Raw genomic sequence first — 24076 nt, 5'->3', positions numbered from 1 at the left:
AGGAAAAGAGGAAAGATTAGAGAACCAAAAAGATGGAAGGGCACATAATTGAGACAATTTGATAGTATGATGAAAAGAATGAATGTTAAGAAGACTTAGGACAATCTGACTCATATACTTAGTTGTATGAACTGAGAAAGTTACTTAACCTCTCATAATAGCTTCAGATTCCTCTTCTGAAAAATCTCAGGATTGTCATGAGGATTAAATGTGATAACATATAAAGTTTCCTTCAAGTCTCAACCAAAATCCCACATTTTGTAAGACCACTTCTTAGTCCCCCCAGAATGATAGTACTTTCTTCCTAACTCTCATTCAATTAACAAATATTTATACATTCCAAGGATTTTATTCTTTTGATATCTTGTTTGTATATAATTGTTTGCCTAGTGAATTATGGCTCTAGAAAACAGAGACAGTTATCATTTAGCACAGTATACTTGGTACAGTAAGTACTTAATAAGTGCTTGGTGACAATTTTAGGTCTATAAGCCTTAAAATGCTAAATAATTATACATACTGTTTCTGACCAATTAGGTTACATGTTTTAAAGTCTGATTTTAAAAATTATCTTTTCTCTTTTCAGAGTCTTTTTGCTATGAAGACCCAAGGGAGGGCTAGAGATAAAATCCCACCTTGTATGATGCAGTCTCCAGATGAAAGAATATAATCACTGCCTCTCTTTAACTAAAATATCACTTTTTGATTGAAATCTGGCCTCTGAATCCAGCTACAGAGGAAGAAAGTTGTCATTATTAAGTCCCCCAAATAACCAAAAAGTCAAGTTACACAGGTGCTTAATTGCCAAAAATAACTATTAATATATTCACCAAGTCTCCCTTCATCTAGGGCCATTTCCAGTCATCCTGGTCTATATCATGCCACTGGACCCAATGGCTCTGCAGGACAAAGTGAGTCTGGTAATTTTGCACAGAGCTGATGCACTCAAATTCAATTCACTTGCATCATCTCTGTGATAATAAGGTTCTCTTCAAGAACAAAGTACTGAGTACTAGTAGGAAATACCCCAAAAGTACTCAACTAGAACTGGCTATTTTGGCAACACAGTTTCTTTCTTCCTTCATTCCTCTTTCTTTTTATGGATTTATTTTAAACTTAAATACAAAATAGGAAAAGAAAAACAGAATAGAAAGAAGAAAAAAATTGTTATATATACAGAAAATAGAATTCAAAATATGAAACAATAAATGTTCATTTCAAGAAAGTATATATAATAAATACATTGTATTTAGAACTATCCATCTTTGCTTTGCTTCCTTATAGTTTTCTTTTGTTCTCTGCTTTGTACTTTTTACTTTACTCTTTTTTCCATTTTCCTCCCCCATCTCTCTCAAACAGACTCCAGTTTAGTTTTTCTTCCTTTTTTCTTCTTTCCTTCCTCCTTCCCACCCTTCCTTTCTTCTTTCCTTTCTTTCTTCCTTCTTTCCTTTCTTCCTTTCTTCTCTCTCTCCCTCCCTCTTTCCTTCCTTCCTTTCTTTCTTTTTCTTTCTTTCCTATTCTTTTCTTTTCTTTCCCTCTTTCCACATAGGACAACATGCTCTGAACTATGCATGCTCTGCCCAAGGAATATAAATTTTAATCACTGAAGCCTTGCAAGAAACTTGCACTGAAACCTTGGGTTTATGGATTGTATTTCTTTCTTAGGGACCACGCCCTTAATTCTAATTATTCTGGCTTTCTTTGATTTGCCAATAATAAGTCCCAAGCCTCACTTGTTCATTGTTTGGGCCATGACTGGCTCAAAGTGAATGTAGATAGAAATAGTTTCTGTTTTGGCCAGAAACTGTGAGGGTCTTCCCCTATCCACTGATTTTCTCTCTTTGATTAGTTAAAAGAAACCATTCTCTGCCTCGTTTTTTTACTTAGCCTTAATCACTGATTGGGCATTGCCCCATTCAGACTGAAACTTATTAAAGAGTTTAGCTTAAAAAGGCCAAGATCTCCCACTGCATTCAGAGCAATTTCCAGTCATCCTGATCTATATCTGGCCACTGGACCCAGATGGCTCCAAGAGGAGAAAGTGAGATTGGTGACTTTGCCCAGCCCTCCCTCACTTAAATCCAATTCACTTGCATATCATTCATTTGTATCATTTCACTGATGTCATGGTCCTCTTCAAAAATGCAGAATAAATACTGCCAACATACTCTCTCTCTGTCTCTCTGACCTATTCCCAAAGATCATGTGTTTTTGACTTGAAGGAATTGCCTCTGGACAAGATGTGACAGGATATAATATAAAATAAGACTGTAATAGGAACCAGACTATGAAGATCTTCATATGATAGGTTGAGGATTTTGCATTTTTCCTAGAGGCAATATGGAGTCATTGAAGATTTTTAAGAGGGGCAGGTGACATAGTTAGATCTATGTTTTAGGGATAGCAATTTTGCAACTGTGTGGAAGATGGCTAGGAAGGATGGGAAAAGGTTGTTTATGTAAATCACCAAAAGATGTTTACCAAAAATTTTCAGTTATCTGATAATGCCTAACCTTTCTTGTTTCCCCTCTTCTTTTCGAACTGAGTGTAAATCATCTTGAATGAGCCAATTACAATTCATAAATCCTTCAAGAATTATATGTTCCAAGTTCATCTTCCCTTGGAATTCCAAATGAGATGATATCTTTTCAGTGAATTCCTTCTTGTCCTAGTATTAGCTATTCTGATTTACCAATTCTAATCATTCAATCAATCCATCTGTTGCATTTGTAAAATTATTTTTTGCAAGATGTTTTTCAAAATATAGACTAGCTGAGAGGGGAGAATCAGTGACAGACCAATTAATGGAACTAGACTTCTTGCAAAGTATTCCAATGAGTTGGATCATGTATTATGAAAGAAAACTGAATGGAGAAGGGAAAACAGAGATTTTCAATGACATTTAGAAAATGCATTCAAATTTCTGAGACAAAAGCTTCCCTTGACTGATATGTATTTAGTTATAGAGAAATATAAGTGATATAGGGACTTAGTCTGGGGAACATGACAGTCTACCCAAAATTCTAACTGGAATTCAATTCAATAAACATTTATTAAGGGCCTGCTATGTTCAAGATGCTATACAAGGTAAAGAGGATGCAAAATTAAAAAAAAAAAAACTCTCTGTTTGAAAGCATCTTAAATTCTACTTGAAAAAAATAGTATGTACACAGGCAAGTCAACCCATTTCCAGCCCTATCCCATATAAAATCTGGACTCTTTAATCAAAAATTTCAAAAAAAGGTGATAAATTTCCCCTCCTCTTCCCCTTTCCCAAAATATCAGTTAATTTTGGTTAAATACCATGTATCTAGAGCCATCATTAGTCTGTGAACTTTCTGAATTGTCTTTCTTTAGAGCTGTTCATGAGTGAAGAGGCTAACAAGCAGTTTCTCATAATCCTAGCAAAAGAGAGAGGTTGCTTCTCTGCCATTTCTGCTTTGGAGGCCAAGAGCCTCAGGATAGGATAAATAGATAAAATCTCTAGATTTGGACACCCTCTCTCCCCACTCACCCCCATATTCTTCCACTCTCTGACTTTATCATTCAGACTTCCAGGAAAGAAGGCCTTTGGTTGGATAATGAGTTATTTAATCATTTCACTCATATCCAACTCTTTATGACCTTATTTGGTATTTTCTTGGCAGAGACATTGGAATGGTTTTCTATTTCCTTTTCCAGCTCATTTTACAGATGAAGTTAACTGAGGCAAAAAGTGTTAAATGGGTTAACATTTAAAAGGGTTACATTGCTAGTTAGTGGCAGAGACCAGAGTTAAACTCAGTTCTTCCTGAGTACAGGCCTAGCATTCTATCCACATTGATACTAACATTAAAACCATAGGTCTGGACAATTGCTATCCCTAAAAAAAAAAAAAAAAAAAAAAAAAAAACAAAATAGGGACAACTAGGTGGCTCAATTGATAGAGCACCAGTCCTGAAATCAGGAGGACCTGAGTTCAAAACTGATCTCAGACACTTAACACATCCTAGCTGTGTGATCCTAGGCAGATTATTTAACCTCAATTGCCTCAGCAAAAAAAAAAAAAGAAAGAAAGAAAGAAAAAATAGAACGGCACAGTAACACACTCATTCTTACATTTTATTATTCTTGGTTTTTTGTACACCATAGCCCAGGAACATATTCGTAAAACCGATGATTTCTTGATTGTTTTTATTAGCTCTAGTCAGTGACATGAATGTCACATCTCTTATATAATTAACACATGAAAATCTATATTTCCCTTGATTAAATTGAGATGTTTTACCTTTGTATGGCCCATTTCCTGATAGAAAAACTAGTCTGTCTTATAAGCTGTAAATCCCAAATATGGCCACTGTCTAGATGGACTCTGTGTAGGTCTTGCATGTCAGAGAGCTTCCCTTATAATCTCTGAATCTGAAAAGAGAGAAATAAAGAAGACCTCAGGAGAAAAAAATTACAAATAAAAGTACAATGAAGTCATCAAAAGGCATTATAGACTTTTACTATTGGAAGTGTCTTGAAGAAGTCCAGTCCCCTGCATAAATCATGCATCCTTTCATCATTCTCTCCTGTGGCTTCTTTTCTATTGGAAGACTTCAAAGCAGAATGGATTATTTATAGGATTTATAGCTTGAAGGGCCCTTAGGGGTCATTTAGTACAACCCCTTCATTTACAGAAGATGAAATGGACTTTTTTTTTTTTTTGGTAGGGAGATCCCTTTCACCTTTCCCATTAAATAACATTTGTAGGGACTTGTAGTCATTTAGTAAGCTCACTAAGTCAAGCAGTATAATCAATTTTGTCACTTTCTTCCTATATTTCCATGTTGCTTTCCATAAATATTATGCTAATTCACAGCAGTAATGCCTGATTCCTCACAATGAGAGAGAGAGAAAGAGAGAAAGGCTCCTCCTACTTTGAATATTCTTTTTTTAAGCTATTTTTTCCATTTGATATAAGTGGAACCTTAAGGTCAGAATTGCCTAAATCAAACACAATTGGGTATGATATAATTTTTTAGATTTTTTGGCTCTTAGAAATTGTGTGTGCAAGTTTTTTTGTTTGTTTGTTTTTGTTTTGGGGGTTTTTTTTGTTGTTGTTGTTGTTGTTTTTGCTTTATAAGGTTTATTTGGATTGGGTGAAAGTAAGTAAAGGAGAAAGAGGTGCTAGATATGAAGAAGAAGATATGAAAGGAAATTAATGTATAAATACTAAAAAATGCTTAATGAAAAGCAAGAGCCCTCAAACACATTTATCATCCTATCAAGATTTCTCTGGACAGATTTTCAGCCATTTAATGCATAACAAATAATGCCTATCTTCCTCAGGCTCTTCAGTCTCATATAAAGCACAGATTTTTTACGTTGTTGCTGACAATTAGTGCTTTGCCAAAATGTGACACAGTGAGAACATATGGGATTCAACCCTGAAGAGCTGCATGAGTTTAGGAGGTCTGAAATTTTCGTGTATTTTTAGACTAACATGAGCAGTTTATCCAGCACCTTACCTTAAATTCTAGTAATCTGGGCCAAATCCATTTTACCTTTTAGGATTATGTGTCCTTGTATATAAGATTTGCTTAGGTAATTTGATTTGCATAGATAATTTTGAAGAAAAGGGGGTAAAGAGAAGAGAGGAAGGGAGACAAAGAGACTTGAACAGAGTGATAGAGAACAAGATAAACAAAAGTGGTTAGTACATTGGTCCTGAAATTAGAAAGACCTGAAGACAATTCCAAAGGACTTGTGATGAAAAGTGCTATCCAACTCCAAGAAAGAACCAATGGAGTCTGAATGCAGATTAAAGCATGCTATTTTTCACTTTCTTTATTTTGGGAGGGGGGGGGGTTTGCTTTGGTTTTTATTTTTGGTGGTGGTGTAGATTAAAAAAAAAATGACCAATATGGAATATGTCACATGCCTGAATATGTTGCATACTTGAATATGTATAATATAAATCAAATTGTTTGCCATCTCAAGAAGGAAAAGAATTTGTGTTAGGTTCTTAACTAAGTGCTAATGAGATAATGAGATATTAGGTTCTTACTAAGTGCTAAGTCGGTACTTAACAATTCTCTAGTTCCAGCCTTTAAGGGAAGTTTACCCCTTTGAACTCCTGGGGAGGAGCTTAATGTTTAAGAGGAGCAAGTTCATTGGTTGAAGCATTTTTTCCCCAGAAGCCCCTGAGTTATTCTACGCCCATTCTCTGGGAGGATAAAAGAGGACAGCACTCTGGAAGAGGAGAAGTCTACTCTGGACCAGAGTTGACGGCTCTCTACAGGAAGAAGAATCTGCCCGAGAGACTGAGTTGAGACAGCAGATCTCCTCCCAGAGAGCAATCGGCAGTTTCTGGAGACAACAGGAACTTTACAAATTTGGAATTCAAAATTTTTTTTTTTAAATGCTAAAAATTGCTTTTACATGTAATTGGAAAAATACAATAAAAAGGAAGAAAGAAGTAAAGAAAGGAAAAAAAGAAACAAAGAAGAAAAAAGACCTGAATTCAAATCCTACCTCAGAAACTAATTAGCTATGTGACCTGTGAAGGACGAGTTAGCTCCCTGTTGACCCCAGTATCAGCCAGAGTCAGAATCAGCAAAAGTCCTTGGTCTTTAGGGGGAGAAGCAAAGAAGACAGACGAAACTGCCACAAGCTCTTCACCTACAGACCACCCTTCTCCTTGTTCTCCTCCAAAGAGACTCTGGCTTGTCTTACTCCACCCTCCAATCCCTCCTACAATTCTCTGTATACACCAAAAGATCCAGCTAGCACAGAATAGTAGGAAGGGCCGTTGTCCAAGCATATGCTAATAGAGTATTGTCCAATGGGTCTTAAGTGTTCAGTTGTCTAATTCCAGTGCACCTATTCAGAGTTTCAGCCCTTTACAGTGACTCTTAGATGTATAATTTCTGTTTCCCAGTCTCCTCATCTATAAAATAGTGATAACAATTACACCAATCTCCCAAAGTTTTTATGAGAATCAAATGAGATGAAATTTGTAGGATGCTTTTCAAACTTTAAAGGATTATACAAATGTATTATTTTGTTATTACTGTTAGGTTCTTACTAAGTGCTAATGAGATAATGAGATATTAGGTTTTTACTAAGTGCTAAGTTGGTACTTAACAATTTTCTAGTTCCGGCCTTTCCTGGGAGTTTGACTTGTGAATTCCTGGGGAAGAGCTTGCAAGCTTAGGAGGAGCAAGTTCATTGGTTGAAGTAATTTTTCCCAGAAGCCCTTGCATTATCCCACGCCCATTCTCTGGGAGGATAAAAGAGGGCAGCTCTAGAGGAAAAGGAAGTCTCTGCTCTAGACCAGACTTGAGGCAGCTCTCTGCAGGAAGGGAAATCACTTCTCTGGACCAGAGTTAACAGCAACTGTCTGGAGACAACGGTTCTCTACAGGAAGAAGAATCTGTCCAAGAGATTTGAGTTGACACAGTAGATCTCCTCCCAGAAAGCAATCGGCAGCTTCTGGAGACAACAGTACATTACAAATTGGCGTCCACAAAGTGGGGCAAGGACTTTTCCTTATCCTGACATGAACTTATTCTGAGCCCTTCAGAGGAGCTAGACCGGACCATCACATATTACTATCATTATTAAAGTCAGAAAGATAAAACATCAAAAACAGCATTATCAATCTAATTCTCTTCAGAAAGAAAGATGGTCTCACTAGGACTATGGAAGGGAAAAAAACTCCTTTCTACCCTTTCTTTACATGAACATAAATAATATTTCCCTATGTAGATTTATGACAAACTAGCCTCTGGAGCATGGATAAGCAAATTTTAAGACTGTAATGAGCATTTCTTGGAAATTCATTTTTTTTTTCATGAAATAAACATGTTAAGCATCTACTATGTTCTTGGGAATGTTTGTATTGTTAATAAAGTTTGAACTTGGAATAAGGAAAATCAGTCATTGGTCAAGTCATTTCTTTCTGAGCCTTAAAAAAACTTAAGAAGATGTATCCTAAGTAATACAAGGCTTGTGATTGTCATTTTTTAGCATGCTGTTGGCTGAGTTCATGTGGCTTCCATTTCTATAAATTTCTACAAATAAATCTGAATTATTTAACCATTTTTAATACTTTTTTATTGGCATATGTTTGTTTGAGTTCATGTAGATGTTTCCCATGAAGGGCATTTTAATTCCTAACTTGGATCTTTGCCCACCTAACAGGCTCCATATGGAGGAAAAGTATTTTCAGTTTCATGAGACATATCCAATAGTATGTGCCTGTTATCATCCTTAGGTATTGCTTTGCTAAATGATGCTTGATAATTTCATAAGTATTTCTGTCAAGTTTTTTACTTGTTTGTCATGTGACCCAAAATTGTCTTTTAATGTTCTTTTCAATGAAGAAGTGTTATTTTTTCTATAGCTGGGCTTACAGTGATAGATTTATCCATTAGATTATATTATGTGATATCATCATCATTATTTTATTATTATTAGTCCCAGATCTACTGACTTTGAGTCTAGTATTCTTCCTCCATTCCATGTCTTTTCATTTGATTTCTATGGTTATTCTGAGGTTTTGGTGTAAGTTGCTTACTATTTACCCATTGAGTTCAAGTTGAAGAAAACTATGAAATGAAGATAATCCTAATTAATAGACATGCCATTTAATAACAATGGTAGTAAGTAGTCATGATCATCTTTAACTGCTGAAAAATAAGGATTCAGATTTTGGATGAAAGTCACCAAGTGTATTCTTTCATATAATTTGGATCCTGGAGCTATTCTATGTGAATCAGACAAAGCAAAGGTGAAAAAAAGTTCACTTCCAATTGAAGAAAGCCCATTCTTCCAGCCATCCTTCCCTCCTCAACATCATTCACTCTGTTCTCAGCATTTATAAATGATAGAAGATTTATAACATACTGTTTCTATCACTGAGAATCAGGCTCATATTTCACAGATACCAAAGATGAATTATTCCCAGATTGACAGCATGAATAATGGATCTCAAAGATTGGAAATGCTATACAATTAAGGAAGAAAGTCAGGGGGAAGAGAAAGGATTTCACTCAAACTCTCTATCAGATGATCTCAGTTCTAACATGTTGAATATTGATAGCAAAGAAGAAGAAAAAATTAAGGCAATTGAGATGATGCTTGATGGATCTGAATAGCAACAATAGTAACAAATAATAACTCACATTTATATAGCATGTTAGGGGATACAAAGTGTTTTCTTCATAATAGCTTTGTGATGTAGATAAAAATAATACTAAACCCATTTTATCATTGAAGATTATGAAATCTATAAAAGTAATATGAATTAACCATGGAACAGGATTGGTTAATGGCAAACCTAGTATTCTTTCTATTAGATTGTAATCTCCTTGCAGGCAGAGATTGGTTTTTGCCTATTTTTTATATTCCAACATTTAGCACAGTGCCTGTTACATAAAAGCTGTTCAATAAATGTTTATTGTCAAGCTGTTGAGTTCACAGAAGCAATATATACATCTAATTCTCTGCCAAGATAAGGCCAAGATTCTTGGTTAAATTGTGTTGTTTTTTTTTTTTTTTTTTTAACATGTCTTAATAATTGATTTGGTCATTCTTAATGTCACTTTGCTTCTCAGTGCTTCAATTCCCTTCAAAGATTAAAAAACTTCATAATGTGCGATAACAGAAAGAATATTCAACTATAAACTTCCACCCTGAAATATTCCTCCACCATACTTGACCACTTCTGCCTTTCATTTGGTAAATTCTTCTTGGTGCCTCTATTTTGAGGAAAAGCCCAAATCAGCCATCCTTCTTTCCCTTCTCAACTCTGCTTCTCATTTTCTAATGTTTTGAAACTGCATTTTTGGTTGGTATTGGGGTATTAGGAAAGATGGAAAGAGATTAAAACACACTTTGTTCCAGATATCCATGCTAGGTGGACACCCCAAGGAAGGCAATGATATAGGAAAAGCTTAAGATATTTATAACCCTTAATATAGTGTGTAGGTCCTAAATTCTTGTTGACATGATTAGTAGCACTTTTTGTAGTAGTAAAGAACTGGAAACAAAGTAGACTTTTGTTAATTGGTATATTGCTACACAAATCATAAAAGTTATGGAATATCATTGTTGTGATCAATCATGTCTAACTATTAGTGACCCCATTTGGGGTTAACAAAAATACTAGATTCTGATAAAGACCACATTTCTAAAATATATAGAGAATTGACTCAAATTTATAAGAATACAAGCCATTCTCAGTTGATAAGTGGCCAAAGGATATGAGCAGACAATGTTCAGATAAAGAAATTAAATCTATTTCTAGTCATATGAAAAAATGCTCTAAATCACTATTAATTAGAGAAATTAAAATTAAGACAACTCTGAAGTACCACTATAAACCTCTCAGATTGTCTAAGAAGACAGGAAAAGATAATGATAAATGTTGGAGGGGATGTGGGAAAACTGGGACATTAATACATTATTGATGGAGTTGTGAACTAACCAACCATTCTGGAAAGCAAATTGGAACTATCCCCCAAAAGCTACCAAACTATGTATACCCTTTGATCCACAGTTTCTCTATTGGGTCTGTATCCCAAAGAGATATTAAAGAAGGAAAGGGATCCACATGTGCAAAAATGTTTGTAGCCTCTATTTGTAGTAGGAAACAAGGCAAAAGGGATTTTATTATTTTATTATTTTTATTATTTTCATTATTTGGAGAATGGCTGAATAAGTTGTGGTACATGAATGTAATAGAATATTATTGTTCTATAAGAAACAATCAGCAAGATGATTTCAGAAAGGCCTAGAGACACTTACATGAACTGATGCTAAATGAAGTAAAAACCAAGAGAATATTGTATGCAGCAACACCAAGATGATATGATTATCAACCGTGATCTTTTCAACAATGAAGTGATTCAAGACATTTCCAATAGACTTGTGATGGAAAGAGCTATCTGCATACAGAGAGGACTATGGGGACTGAATGTGGATCACAACATAGTATTTTCACCTTTTCTTGTTATTTACTTGCCTTTTCTTTCATTTTTTTTCTTTATTGCTCTCATTTTTCTTGTGCAGCATGATAATGTGGAAATATGTTTATAAGAGTTGCACATATTTAACATATATTGGATTATTGCTGTCTAGAGGAGTTGGGGGGGAGAAAAATATGGAACACAAAGTTTTTGCACAGGTGAATGTTGAAAACTATCTTTGCAAGTACTTTTAAAAATAAAAAGCTATTATGGAATAAAAAACCACAAAGATACTAGAGTGATTTACCATTTTCTTCTCCAATTCATTTTACAGATGAGAAAACTGAGGCTAGATTAAGTAATTTCTCAAAGGTCACATAGCTCTAAGTGTCTGAGGTTGAATTGAATTCAGGTCTTTCTGATTTCAGGGCCAATGTTCCATCTATTGTACTACCTACCAGTGGTCCTCAAACTTTTTAAATAGGGGGCCAGTTCACTGTCCCTCAGACTGTTGGAGGGCCAGACTGTAGTCTCCGCCCCTCAGCCCATTTGCCATAACCCGGTGGGCCACATAAATGTCCTCAGCGGCTGCATCTGGCCCAGGCCGTAGTTTGAGAACCCCTAGGTCCTAAGCACTTTAAAAAGAAGACAAATGAGATATATATATTCTTTCAAAAGGTGGGGAACCACTGATCTGGAACCTGGTATACTGATATTAGAATTTTTCAACATGTTAGTTTATTTTGCTGAACTTTTCTTCCTCTTTTTTATTTTTTTATGGCTCACAGGGAAAGAAAGTGGATATTGGAACAGTAAGAAATATGAACAATATAAAAGAAAAGAGCAATACATTTTTATTTAAAAATATTTATAGCATCACTTTTCATATAGCAAAAAAAAAAAAAAAAAAAAAAAAAAAAAAAAAAAAAAACTGTAAACAAAAGAGATACTTACCAAATGGAGAATGGATGAATAGATCATGGTATGTAAATATAATAAACTATTCCTGAACTATAAGAAATGATTAAGGAGTAGGTCAAAAGAAACCTGGGAAAATCTATTTGAACTGATATAAAGAAACTTCCAAAGCTTATCTCTGGTGTGCATCCCAAGTTGGTTTCCTCTACCCTTGCATCAATTACTATTGCTACCAACCTACAGAGAGTTAGATATGTTTACATTCAAAGGAATGCATGTACATACTGTCTAGTCAAAAAACATTTTAATAATTTGCTGCTATTCATCTAATTCTGGGCTACTTCTACTTCCACCACCCAGCCTGTGAGGCAAAAAACTCACCTAACAAGAATCATCAAAAAAAGAGTAGGATTAGGACTGATGGCAGAGGTTCAAGGACAAGACTTAGAGAAAGAAAGAAATAACTTTTAGCAGTGTTGAGCACTGTGGTAGGCACTGAGGATGCAAATACAATGAATGAAACATATTTACGGGAAAGGAGCTTATATTCTAGCAAAGATGACAAGGCCCTTTCTGAGTATATGCAGAATGATTTCAAACAACTGAATAAAAGGCAGAGCAGCTAGGTGACACAGTGAGTCTGGAGTCAAGACTCAATTTCCTGAATTCAAATCTGGTTTCAGACATTTATTAGTTGTATGACCCTGGGCAAGTCATTTACCTTATTTGCCTTCGTTTCTTCATCTGTAAAATGAGCTGGACAAAATAATGACAAATCTTTCCCATATGATCCTAAATGGGGTCACAAAGAGTTAGACACAAGTGAACAACCACAAAAAACCAAAATGCTTTGAGAGAGAGAGGCCTATAGCAGTTCAAGGGTTTAAATCTTCCATGTAACAGTCACCTATTTTAAAAGAATCATCATGCACCCCCTAACTCTTTTCTTCTCTAAACTAAATATTCCTATTTATTCAACCAATCCTCATACAACATAAACTCTAGTCCTTCACTTGACTTCACTGAAAAACAATTCACTGAAAAACAAAAATATGATTCTTACTGTACATGTATATATAGTGACATATGAACATATACATATATTTGTTGAATTATTAAATTTGATTCTTTGAATTTGAGTCAAAGCAGGGAAACTGGATGCAGCTTACACAGAGATACCTTTAGAATCTGTTTCATCTAAACTCACCTGTCTTTATTCAAGTTGCTGTCACCTAGTGACAGCCATTTGAATCAACATGATTATGTGGAGATTTGTTACATTGCCTACTATTGTTTAGGAATTTGATCCCAACTCCTAATGGAAGTTATTACAGAGAGTGTTCACTGGCACTTCATTGAGAAAATCATAGACATATCTTAGGTCTGAGAACTAATAAAAATAAATAAACATTAGGTATCTACTATGTGCCTGGTATTGTGCCCAAGCTCTGGGGACACAAAAAGAAGGAAAAGACAGACCTTGCCTTCAAGGAACTTAAAATCTAATTAGAGAGTCAACATATAAACAAATATATACAAAGCAAGTTATGTACAAGATCAACAGGAAATAATTAAAATAAAGAAGACATTGAAATAAAGAGGAGTTGAGGAAGGCTTCCTATACAAGGTGATACTTTGTACTCTAAGTCACTATTGATCAAAGAAAGACAACTCTGAGGCACCACTACACATCTCTCAAATTGGCTAAGATGACAGGAAAAGATAATGATAACTGTTGGAAGGGATATGGGAAAACTGGGACACTAATACATTGTTGGTGGAGTTGTGAGCTGATCCTATCATTCTGGAGAGTAATTTGGAACTATGCCCAAAGAATTATCAAACTATGCATTCCTTTGATCTAGCAGTGTTTCTACTGGATGTATATCCCAAAGAGATAATAAAAAAGGGAAAAGGACCCACATGTGCAAAAATGTTTCTAGCAGCCCTTTTTTGTGGTGGCAAAGAATTGGAAACTGAGTGGATACCCATAAGTTGGGGAATGGCTGAATAAGTTATAGCATATGAATGTTATGGAATATTATTTTTATAAAAAATAATCAGGAGAATGATTTCAGAGAAGCTTAGAGAGACTTATATGAACTAATGCTAAATGAAGTAATACCAAAAGATCATAGTACACACCAACAACAAGATGATGTGATGATCAATTTTGATAGATGTGGCTCTTTTTAACAATGTAATGCTTCAGGCCAATTTTAATAGACTTGTGATGGAGAGTTATCTCCATTCAGAAAGAGATTTATGGTGACTGAATGCAGATCACAACTTAATATTTTCATCTTTTTGTTGTTGTTTATTAGGTTTTTTGTTTTCTTTCTCATTTTTTCTCCTTTTTGATCCTATTTTTCTTGTGCTGCATGATAAATGTGGAAATGTGCAAGGAAGAATTGTACATGTTTAACATATATTGGATTACTTGCTCTCTAGGGGAGGAAGTAGAGGAAGGGAGGGAGAAAAAATAGGAACCCAAGGTTTTGCAAGGGTGAATTGGAAAATTATTTTTACTATATTTTGAAAATAAAAAAATCTATTTAAAAAAAGGTGAGATTTTAGTTGGGATTTAAAGGAAAGCAAGAAAGTCAATAATGAAGGTTGAGTGATGAAGCATCACTAATTGAGAACAAATTGCTATATACCAGCTGTTTGTAGACCTCTTCATTAGACTTATAAAAGGAAGTCAATTACAAAATGAGTCTTTTTCCCATTCAGGGAGATTCAAAGAGACTTGAAACATGAGAGCATACTTTGATTTCTAAGAGATGACTCCTGTGCATCAGCCTAGCCCCCCAGAGACCAAATACTACCATCACCTCAAGATAACAGTCATGAAAAGGTTCTGATTCATGCAGAAATGAATACCATCCAAGGAGCAGTGATAGAAAACAAAAGTTCCTGAACTTCAGATATCTTGGCTCTGAGTATCTGGACTTAAGAGGTAGCAGTACTTGTCTATTCTATCAGTAGCTCCAGGGAGGGAGAAATAATGCAGTCAAGAGATAGGAGTTCCTAAACTTCAATCTTTTAAAGAAGTGTCTAGAGTATTTACAATCAAGGATCAAGCATGTGTCCCAGAAGTACAGAAATGCCAAAGACTAAAACAGGACATAGAGGAGCAAAAAACCTGGACGTTGTTCTATGCCACTGAAGTGTTTATTCATGTGGTAGAAGCCAGTAGGAAGGGAATTGTTTCTCTAACAACTCTATATTCATTTTTCTTCTATTGAAAACCCAAGTTCTTTAGGGAAAATCAAGGATTCAGCTTCAAGGTTGCCTCTCTAGAAAGCCCTAAGTATGTTTCCTTACTAAAGTCTAAGTCCTTGGAATAATTCTACAAAGCTTATGTTTTATAACCCAGAGGAAAGGTGAAATTCACTGAAAAAAGACAAATTATATTGTTTAAGAATTACTGTGAAACCTATTTTTCTTTCTACATTTTATCTCTGGAATAAAATAAGGCTTTGGTCCCATATTCAATATACATTGTTACTTTGAATTCTTGCTTAGGAGTTGGGCATATTTTTCCTATATCTCTGGAGATAAAGACACAAGCTATAATCAGAGAAAATTATTTTTATTGTTGTTCAGTCTTTTCAGTAGTATCTGACTCTTTGTGACTCTACTGGGGTTTTCTTGGCAAAGGTAATGGAATGGTTCAACAACTCCTCTATCAGTTCAATTTACAGATGAGGGAACTGAGGCAAACAAGATTAAGTGACTTGCCCAGGATCACACAGATAGTGTCTGAGGTCAGATTTGAACTGGTGAAGATGAATCTTCCTGACTCCAGGCCTAGCATTCTATCTAACGCATCACTTTGTTGCTTGAGGAAACTCCGGATAGGGAGAAAACAAACTAAATTTTGACATTGCTCCAAAACTACATGTCTTTGTTATTTTAGCCGCCACCCACTGTGTTCTTCCTAGAGTATAATTTAAACTCAGATTTTTACAACCAATTTATAGCATTTAGAACTGGAAACTCAAACGAGAGTAGGACTAAAATTGATGGCAATAAGCTCTCTCTTGGAAGCATGACCCTGGATTTTAGGAGCATCAGTATGTTGCCCCTTAAATTTGTATAAAAGAATCCTCCTTCATGCAACTAAGGAATACCTAAGATGCAAGAGTCAGAACTTTTTCCCTGAGATTTAAGGCTTTGATCCATATTAAAATGTATTGTGAAACCTTACACTTGGTTTGGGAAGGGAAAAAAAAATCAGCCTCAGTAGTCCTCCATGGGGCAGCCATGGCTAGCTAAGCAGTTCATCTAAGAAAAAGCTGAAGTTTTATGAGACTGCAAAGTGTGAAATGGCAGCCAAAAAATCTTAATGCAATCTCAAGCTGCATTTAAGACAAGAGGAGTAGTGGTGTTGTATTAGTATTTGTAATGGTAGTAGTAGTTGCTGTTGTTGTTGTTGTTCAGTTTTTTCAATATTGTCTGATTCTTTGTGGCCCCATTTGAGGTTTTCTTAGGAAAGATGCTTGAGTAGTTTGCAATTTCCTTCTCCAGCTCATTTTACAAATGAGGAACTGAGGCTAATAGGGTTAGATGACTTACCCATGGTTGCACAACTAGTAAGTGTCTGAGACTGGTGCTCTAGTCACTGTACCACCTACAAGCCCAGAAGTAATAGAGCTGTATTACTTTATTCTGGTCAGTTCCCATGTGTAGCATTAAATTCAGTTCAAAGTGATATAATTTAAGATCAGTGGAAGAAACTAGATTAGGATAAACAAGTGGCAAAAAAGAGGCAAATGATCTAATTATGTCACTCCCCTGCTTAATAAATAGTAGTGTGTCCCTATTATTTCTAAGATAATATACAAATTTTTCTGGCATTTAAAAACCTTCACAAACTATCTGCAATCTATCTTCCCAGCTTTATTGCAAATCACTCACCTTCATATGCTCTTGTTTCAACCAAACCATCCTTGATATTTTTTCCAGATGGCATGGGGCCTACCCTAACCTACCTTGGGGCTTTTACTCTGTACACCCCATGCTTGAAATGTCCATTCCACTAATATGTCCCATCTCATCCATCACTTCCTTCAAGTCTCAGTTCAAATGGCATCTCCAACATAAAGCCTTTCCTAATCCCAAAGTTCTTAGTACCTCTGCCCATAATTACTATTTCCTTTCTTTTTTTCACTTTTTAAAGAGGCAATTGGGGTTAATTTCCCTAAATCACACAGCTAATAAGTGTCTGAAGTTGCATTTGAATTTAACTCCTCTTAATTCCAGGACTAGGGCTCTACCCACTGTTCCACCTAACTGGCTCCCATCCATTTTCTTTCTATATATTTTGTTTCACCTTATACTTGTATAGATAGAATTAATCCCTTAAAGGTTAGGAGTGTTTCACTTCTGTATTTATATCCTTAACATTTAGCCCGGTGCCTGGCACATAATAGGGGCTTCATAAAAACTTTTTGATTGATTGAGTCAACAAACATTTTCTAGAAAGGTTAATTTGAACCAGTTTCTATCTTTTTTTAAAATTTTGTTATTATAGCTTTTTATTTACAAGATATATGCATGGGTAATTTTCCTGCATTGACAATTGCAAAACCTTTTGTTCCAACTTTTCCCCTCCTTCCCCCCACCCCTTCCCCCAGATGGCAGGTTGAGCAATACATGTTAAATATGTTAAAGTATAAGTTAAATGAAATATATGTATACATGTCCATGCAGTTATTTTATTGTGCAAAAAGAATCGGACTTTGAAATAATGTACAATTAGCCTGTGAAGGAAATAAAAAAATGCAGGCAGACAAAAATAGAGGGATTGGGAATTCTATGTAGTGGTTCATAGTCATCTCCCAGAGTTCTATCGCTGGGTATAGCTGGTTCAATTCATTACTGCTCTATTGTTGTGAACCAGTTTCTAAAGAGCTTTAAATTCCAAAAGGATGAGTTTGTCTTTGATTCCAAATACAATATAAAGTTTGTAGAATTTATTGAAAAAGGAAATAATATTGTCATACCTAAATTTAGAAAGCTCTTTGGCAGCTGTGAAAAGGATGGATAAAAGTGGGAAGAGAAAAAGTAGGGAGACCAAGAGGAAAAGATTGCAACAGACCAACCACAAAGGGTTGGACATTACTAAAAATGACTAAGCAACAACAATAACTCCAAAGGGCTGAATTACAATCATAAATTCACAGGTTAAGTGAGTCTGTGTTACAGGATTAGCAACATTTCTGTCCTTGATAGTATATTTTGAATCTTGTCTTATTTCTTAGGTATCCCTGTTTCCAAAATTGCAGGACAGTGACAGTTTGTTATTATTAATTAGTTATGTCCAATTCTTCATGATCCTTTTTGTCAGTATTTCCTGTCAGAGATATTGGAGTGATTTCTGAGGCAAACAGTAGTAAGTGACTTGCCCAGAATCACACAGCTAGTAAAGTATCTACAATTAGACTTTAATTTAGGAAGACGAATTTTCCTGACTCCAGACCCAATACTCTTTCCATATGCTACCCATATGCCCTCTAATATTACATGTGGAAAAAAACTGAGGAACCGAGAGGTAAGTTATCACACAAGTGGTAAGTAGCAGAAAAGATATTGGAACAAAGATCTTCTGACCCAGAATCAAGTTTTCAAACCCTGTAAGCCATGCTGTTTTTTGATAACTTTTGTAAAATGGGCCGTAGAATGTCAGAACTAGCTTCCTGCTAGAAATAGTAGGATTGCAGAATAATCAGTTTAGAAAAATGAACTTAAAGATCATTAATCTAACTTTTTTGATTTATGGGTGAAACCACTGAAAATCACAGCAAATATATTAGAACTATAAATTAATATCTAGAAGGGATCTCCGAGGTCCTCTTGTCCCATTCCGTTATTTTATAAATGAGGAAGCTGATATCCAAGCAAAGTATCAACCATTAGCAAGCATTTGTTCACTACCTATTTTGTATCTAGCACTATGCTAGCCTCTGGGGGGGATGGGTACAAATACAAAGTTTAAAATTCCCTTTCTACAAGAATTTTTCATATTAATAGAGAAGCTAGGAAAATTTGGGAGGAAGGGAAGCCACCAGCTATTGGAGAATCAGGAAAGGAATCAGAAAAAGATGATGGATCTGAGCCTTGAAAGAAGAGAAGGATTCTGTGATCCACAGAGCTGAGAAGGAAATGTGATATGGGAATGGAAGACAACCAGTGCAAAAGGATTAGACAGAGGATGGAGTGTATTTGAGGAAAAAGAGAAATTCACTTTGGTTGCATCACAGAGTAATGTTCAATAAAGCTAAAAATACTGATTCAAACCAGGATGCAAAATGTTTTAAAACAAAAGAGTAAATTTTTATTTTCTCTCATAAGCAACAGGGAACCATTTGAAGTGGATGTCTCTGTAGTTAAGGAAAATCACATTGGTAGCATACGTTGGATGGACTAGTGTGGGGAGAAACCTAAAGCAGGGAGACCAATAAGAAAGTTGTTGCAATAATGTAGGCAAGAGGTGATGGAAACTTGAACCAAAATGGTGACTGTGAGTAGAGAGAAATACTTGGAGATAAAATATGTTTGGAGGTAGAAATGGCAAGATGGGGTAACTGAATAGATCTGTGAAGGGAGGGAAAATAAAAAGACAAGAATAACATCAACCTAAATCCTGTAAAACTAAAAGCAATGTGGTGCCTTTGAAATAGGGAAGTTTGGAGGGGAAGGTTTGGGGATAAAGATAACAAGTTCAATTTTGGACATGCTGAGTTTGAGATCTCTCTGGGAAAGTCCATTTGAAATGGCCAATAGTCAATTGTGGGTATAGATCTATTGAAATATAAAGATCTGTGAATCATCTGCATAAATAGTTATATCCATGGGACCTAATGACGTTACTTGGAGAATGTGGAAAGAAAAGAGAGGAAGGCCTAAAACTAAATGTTTTAGGTTAGCTTAATTTTATTGTCATAAATTTAGTGTAATTTGTAATTTGCTGTAGATGATTAGTCAATAAAGGAACTAGGGAAGTGATGGGGAAGATAGGAAAACTAAGAAGTAAGGATGGTTGTGTCAAATGTGAGTAATTAGATTAGGAAAGATAAGGATACAGAAAAGACTATAGGATTTAACAATTAAGAACTTGATAGCTTTGGAAGGAGCATTTTTAATTTAGCAATGAAGCTGAAAATCAAATAACAAAGAGCTGAGGAATTAATAAGAGGAAAAGAGAAGGCTGTAAGTATAAATAGCTTTTTAAGATATTTGGTTGAGAAAGGATGGAGAGATATAAGACTTTAATGGAATATATATAAATATAAAATGGAAAATATATAAATGTGTGTATGTATACATGTAGGTAGATGTGTGTGTATTCACATATACTAAATATCTATCTACATATTTATATACACACACATATGGAAAGAAAGGGTAGGAAAAGAGGAAGGGAGAGGGAAACAGCTTTAAAGGATGGTAGAAAATAGTCAAAGTACTTGTTTGAAGACACTAGAGAAAAAGCAAGAGGATAGGAGATGTTAATGATTCAAGAGAGAATATGGCAGGAATGACTGAAGTCGCAGTCTGAGGTAGAAGACAGAAAGGGGGTTAAGTGCACATGGAAGAGTTGGCTTTGGCAAAGAAAAAAAGCCTTTAATAGAAACTGAAATAAATTAGTAATAAATATAGGATAATGGCAAGAGATTGAGATTAAGAAAATGGGTTAAGAGGAAACATATCAAATGTCCTCTATTTCCTTAGTAAAAAGTTGAAGTCCTTAGCTGAAAATAAGAAAGAAAGGGGAAAAGTGAGAAAATTGAGGGAACAGTTTTTTAATAGTTCTCTGAGTAGCAAAACATAGAATCAATAAGGGAGAAAAAGGACTGCCTTATTACAGTAAGAGCCCACTTGAAGTTGGATAACATTTATTTATCATATACCCAGTCATCACGAGTATATCAAATTAAGTGACTTACTCAAGTTCACACAGGTGGTAAGCATCAGGTATGAAATTTGAACTTAGCTCTACTAATTACAAATTTGATAGTCATCTAGACCCATCCCCTCTATTTATAGATGAGAAGTAACTCTTTCCAGTTCACTCAGTATGATTCTTTTATCATTGCCACTTTCCAACCACAAAACTTTAGGGGCAAGTCTCCTAACTACTCCATACCTAAGTTTTTTCATTTGTAAAATGGAGCCAAGATTACCCTCCTCATAGAGTTGTAGTGAGGAAAAGCACTTTATTATACCTAATACACTGCATAAATGTGATTTCTGTTATCATTAGTGATTAAGCCAATACCAGAACCCTTCTCCTCTGTGTATGTATTGTTTGTTTGGATTTTTCCCTATTCTGTTATACTGACTTTTTCTGTCTCTTTTGGAAGCTTAGGACCCTGACACTGACTGAAAGACAAGAAAGAAAATGGCGATAAATAAGTTGAAGCTTGGGCACAGCCTATTTGAATCATCACTGGCATGCAAAATTGCTAAATGAAAAGTGTCTGTAGGCAACTCCATCATTTAATGCTACTGGTCTTGTGGTTGGTGTGGCTGTCTGGAAAAAGCCCTTGTCCAGCTTTTCTCTTAGTGAACTCATCTGTCTTTTCTTCTTTTACAAAGTCAAATTTATATCTCCAAACTGCACAGTTAGAATGTAATAAACACCCAGAATCCAAGCTGTGATTTTATCATTTCTACTGGGTTTTGTGGAAAATGTCCAGTTACTAGATTTGAGTCAAGATCATTTATCATCCAATCACCAATTAATGGTTTGCTGGCTCAGCTCAGCTCACATATTTTCTCTACTTTCAAATGTCATATAGAAAAGGCCACCACTTGTGCACTTTTCCTGGTGATGGGATACTGAGTTCAGTGATGAAAAGCTCAGATTTTTAGTTCAGTCAACAGAAGACAACATTGTCACTCATCCTTCTTTTGATGCTTATTCTGTATCCTGACTCTGAAGCATCATATAGCCAATATTCAGAGTCTAAATATTAATTAAGCATAAGGAATATATGTGCTCCACAATCTACACAGGCTCTTAACTGTCATGGAAGTTCAACAAAATCCATACAAAAAAGATCCTGAAGAAAATATGAACCTATAGACAGTCTCTATTATTTGGCCAATCATTTTCTCACTCATACCCAGTAGACCAGCAGCTCAAAAAAATTAAAAAATTAAAAAATGAGCCAGTAGAACAATCATATACCACCACTGAATTCAGCCTGATCCTGCTTCCTCTTCCACAAACTAGCTATACATAAGAAAATTCTAAAGCTTATCTCTGGTGTACAACCCAAATTGGTTTCCTCTACCCTTGCATCAATTACTATTGCTACCAACCTACAGAGAGTTAGAGAATCATTCAGAATCAGGGTAAGCAAAGGTCTTTATTCTTGGTCTTTTGGGGTCCTGGTCGGGGGATTAGATCTAGCAATCTCCACACCTCCTTCCTCTCTCTCCACGGCCAGGAGAAAGAATCAATCTCCTCCTCCTACTCCACCCACTCATGTTATTTCCTCTTCTTTGTCCACACCCACCCATCCAGCCAACACAGAATAGTTGGGGAGGGTCATCCTTCAACATATTAATAGAGAATTGTCCAACTGGCAATTAGTCTCTCATGCTCCATTATCCAAGTGCATTTGCTCAGTTCTAGCCCTTTACATCTCCCGCTTAGGTATGTTTACTTTCAAAGGAACCCATGTACATACTGTCTATTCAAAAAAATTTTAATAATTTGCTGCTATTCATTTAATTCTGGGCTGCTTCTACTTCCACCACCCAGCCTGGGAAGCAAAAAAGCAAAACACAAAAAACAAAAAACTCCCAACAGGAATCATCAAGGATGGAACCAAGTTCTCTTTCTACCTAAGATTTTCACTCTCTTTCTATCAAACCCAGCTATCATTTCTGCTCTCTCTCTCTCTGTCACATTATCAATCCTTTATAGACCATGTTCTCATTGCCCAATTTATCCAAGGGAGAAGCTCTTTTCTTTTGTCCTTTGCCATAGAAGCATACTTTATAATGGCAGGGTGGGGGTTTAGGGGAGGAGGGCAAGAGTTTACTATAGTTCATATTCCAAAGAGATCAAAGAAATAAAGAAAAAAAGAACTACATGTACAAAAATATTTGCAGCAACTCTTTTGTCTTGGCAAAAAAAAACCCAGAAATTAAAGGGATGCTTATTAACTGGGGAATGGCTGAACACATTATAATATATGAATATAATGGAATAGGATGCCATAAGAAATTACAAAATGGATAGTTTCAAAGGAAATTGGAAAGCCCTTTGTGAACTGATGGAGAGTAAAATGAACAGAAAACTAAGAGAATAATTTATATAATGACAACCAAACACTTTGAAAGACTTTATAACCCTGTTCTGTGTAATGATAAGCCATGAGTCCAGAAGTCAGATGATTAAACATGCCATGTACCTCCTGCCAGAGAGATGATGGGCTTAAAATGCAGAATGGGGCATATAATTTTGGACATTGCCAATATGGGAATTTGTTTCGCTGTACTATGAATATTTATGAGTGTCTTATTTTTTGTTTTCTTTTATTGTTTAATTAAAGAGAAGACATTAAGAGAGAAAGACAATAAATGTTTGCAAAAAGTAAACATTTCTTAAATTAGAATATATTACACTTTATAGAGAAACACATTTTTTCAATACTAGTTTTAAAGAAAAAATATTTCAGGGGGCAACTAGGTGGCACAGTGGATAGAGCACCAGCCTTGAATTCAGGAGGACCCAGGTTCAAATCTGGTCTCAGACACTTAACACTTCCTAGATGTGTGATCCTGGGCAAGTCATTTAACCCCAGCCTCGGGGGGGGGGGGGGGGGGGGGGGGGAAAGCCAAATATAAAAAATATATATTTCATAAGGTGTAGGTATATACTCCCTTTGTTGATACAGAATCTGACTCTTTCTTGCCTTAGAAAAATGATTTACAAGTTTCAGTAGCCAAAAATATTTATTATCAGATATCAGTCCTTTGATGATGAACTTCTTTGAATTAAACAAGACTATCCTCAAGTGCCAGAGATACAATCCATCATTAGACCTGTGCTGAAGCTTTTCCAGCCTGGCATAACCTATCAGAGTTTTTACTTTACTCAGGATCATATTTGGACCAAAGTGAGACGCTGGAAGAGGATTTTGGTGATGAATGGGAAAGGCATACAGGTGGAACCAACACAGACCCAATAGCTCTTC

General features: G+C 35.5%; 1 long non-coding RNA gene across 1 annotated transcript in view; it reads right to left on the bottom strand.

Moving 5' to 3' along the window:
- Positions 1-4151: 4151 nt before the first annotated feature.
- Positions 4152-24076, bottom strand: part of LOC141559803 (uncharacterized) — a 149810-nt gene continuing 129885 nt past the window's right edge. The window contains exons 3-4 of the long non-coding RNA XR_012487558.1: positions 12577-12647; positions 4152-4398 (exon numbers count right to left, since the gene is read on the bottom strand). This is a non-coding gene — a long non-coding RNA (uncharacterized LOC141559803). The remainder of the gene's footprint in view (positions 4399-12576; positions 12648-24076) is intronic.

This window comes from Sminthopsis crassicaudata, chromosome 3 (assembly GCF_048593235.1).
Source record: "Sminthopsis crassicaudata isolate SCR6 chromosome 3, ASM4859323v1, whole genome shotgun sequence".
Classification (NCBI taxonomy): Eukaryota; Metazoa; Chordata; class Mammalia; order Dasyuromorphia; family Dasyuridae; genus Sminthopsis; species Sminthopsis crassicaudata.
This window is presented reverse-complemented; position numbering and strand designations above follow the sequence as displayed.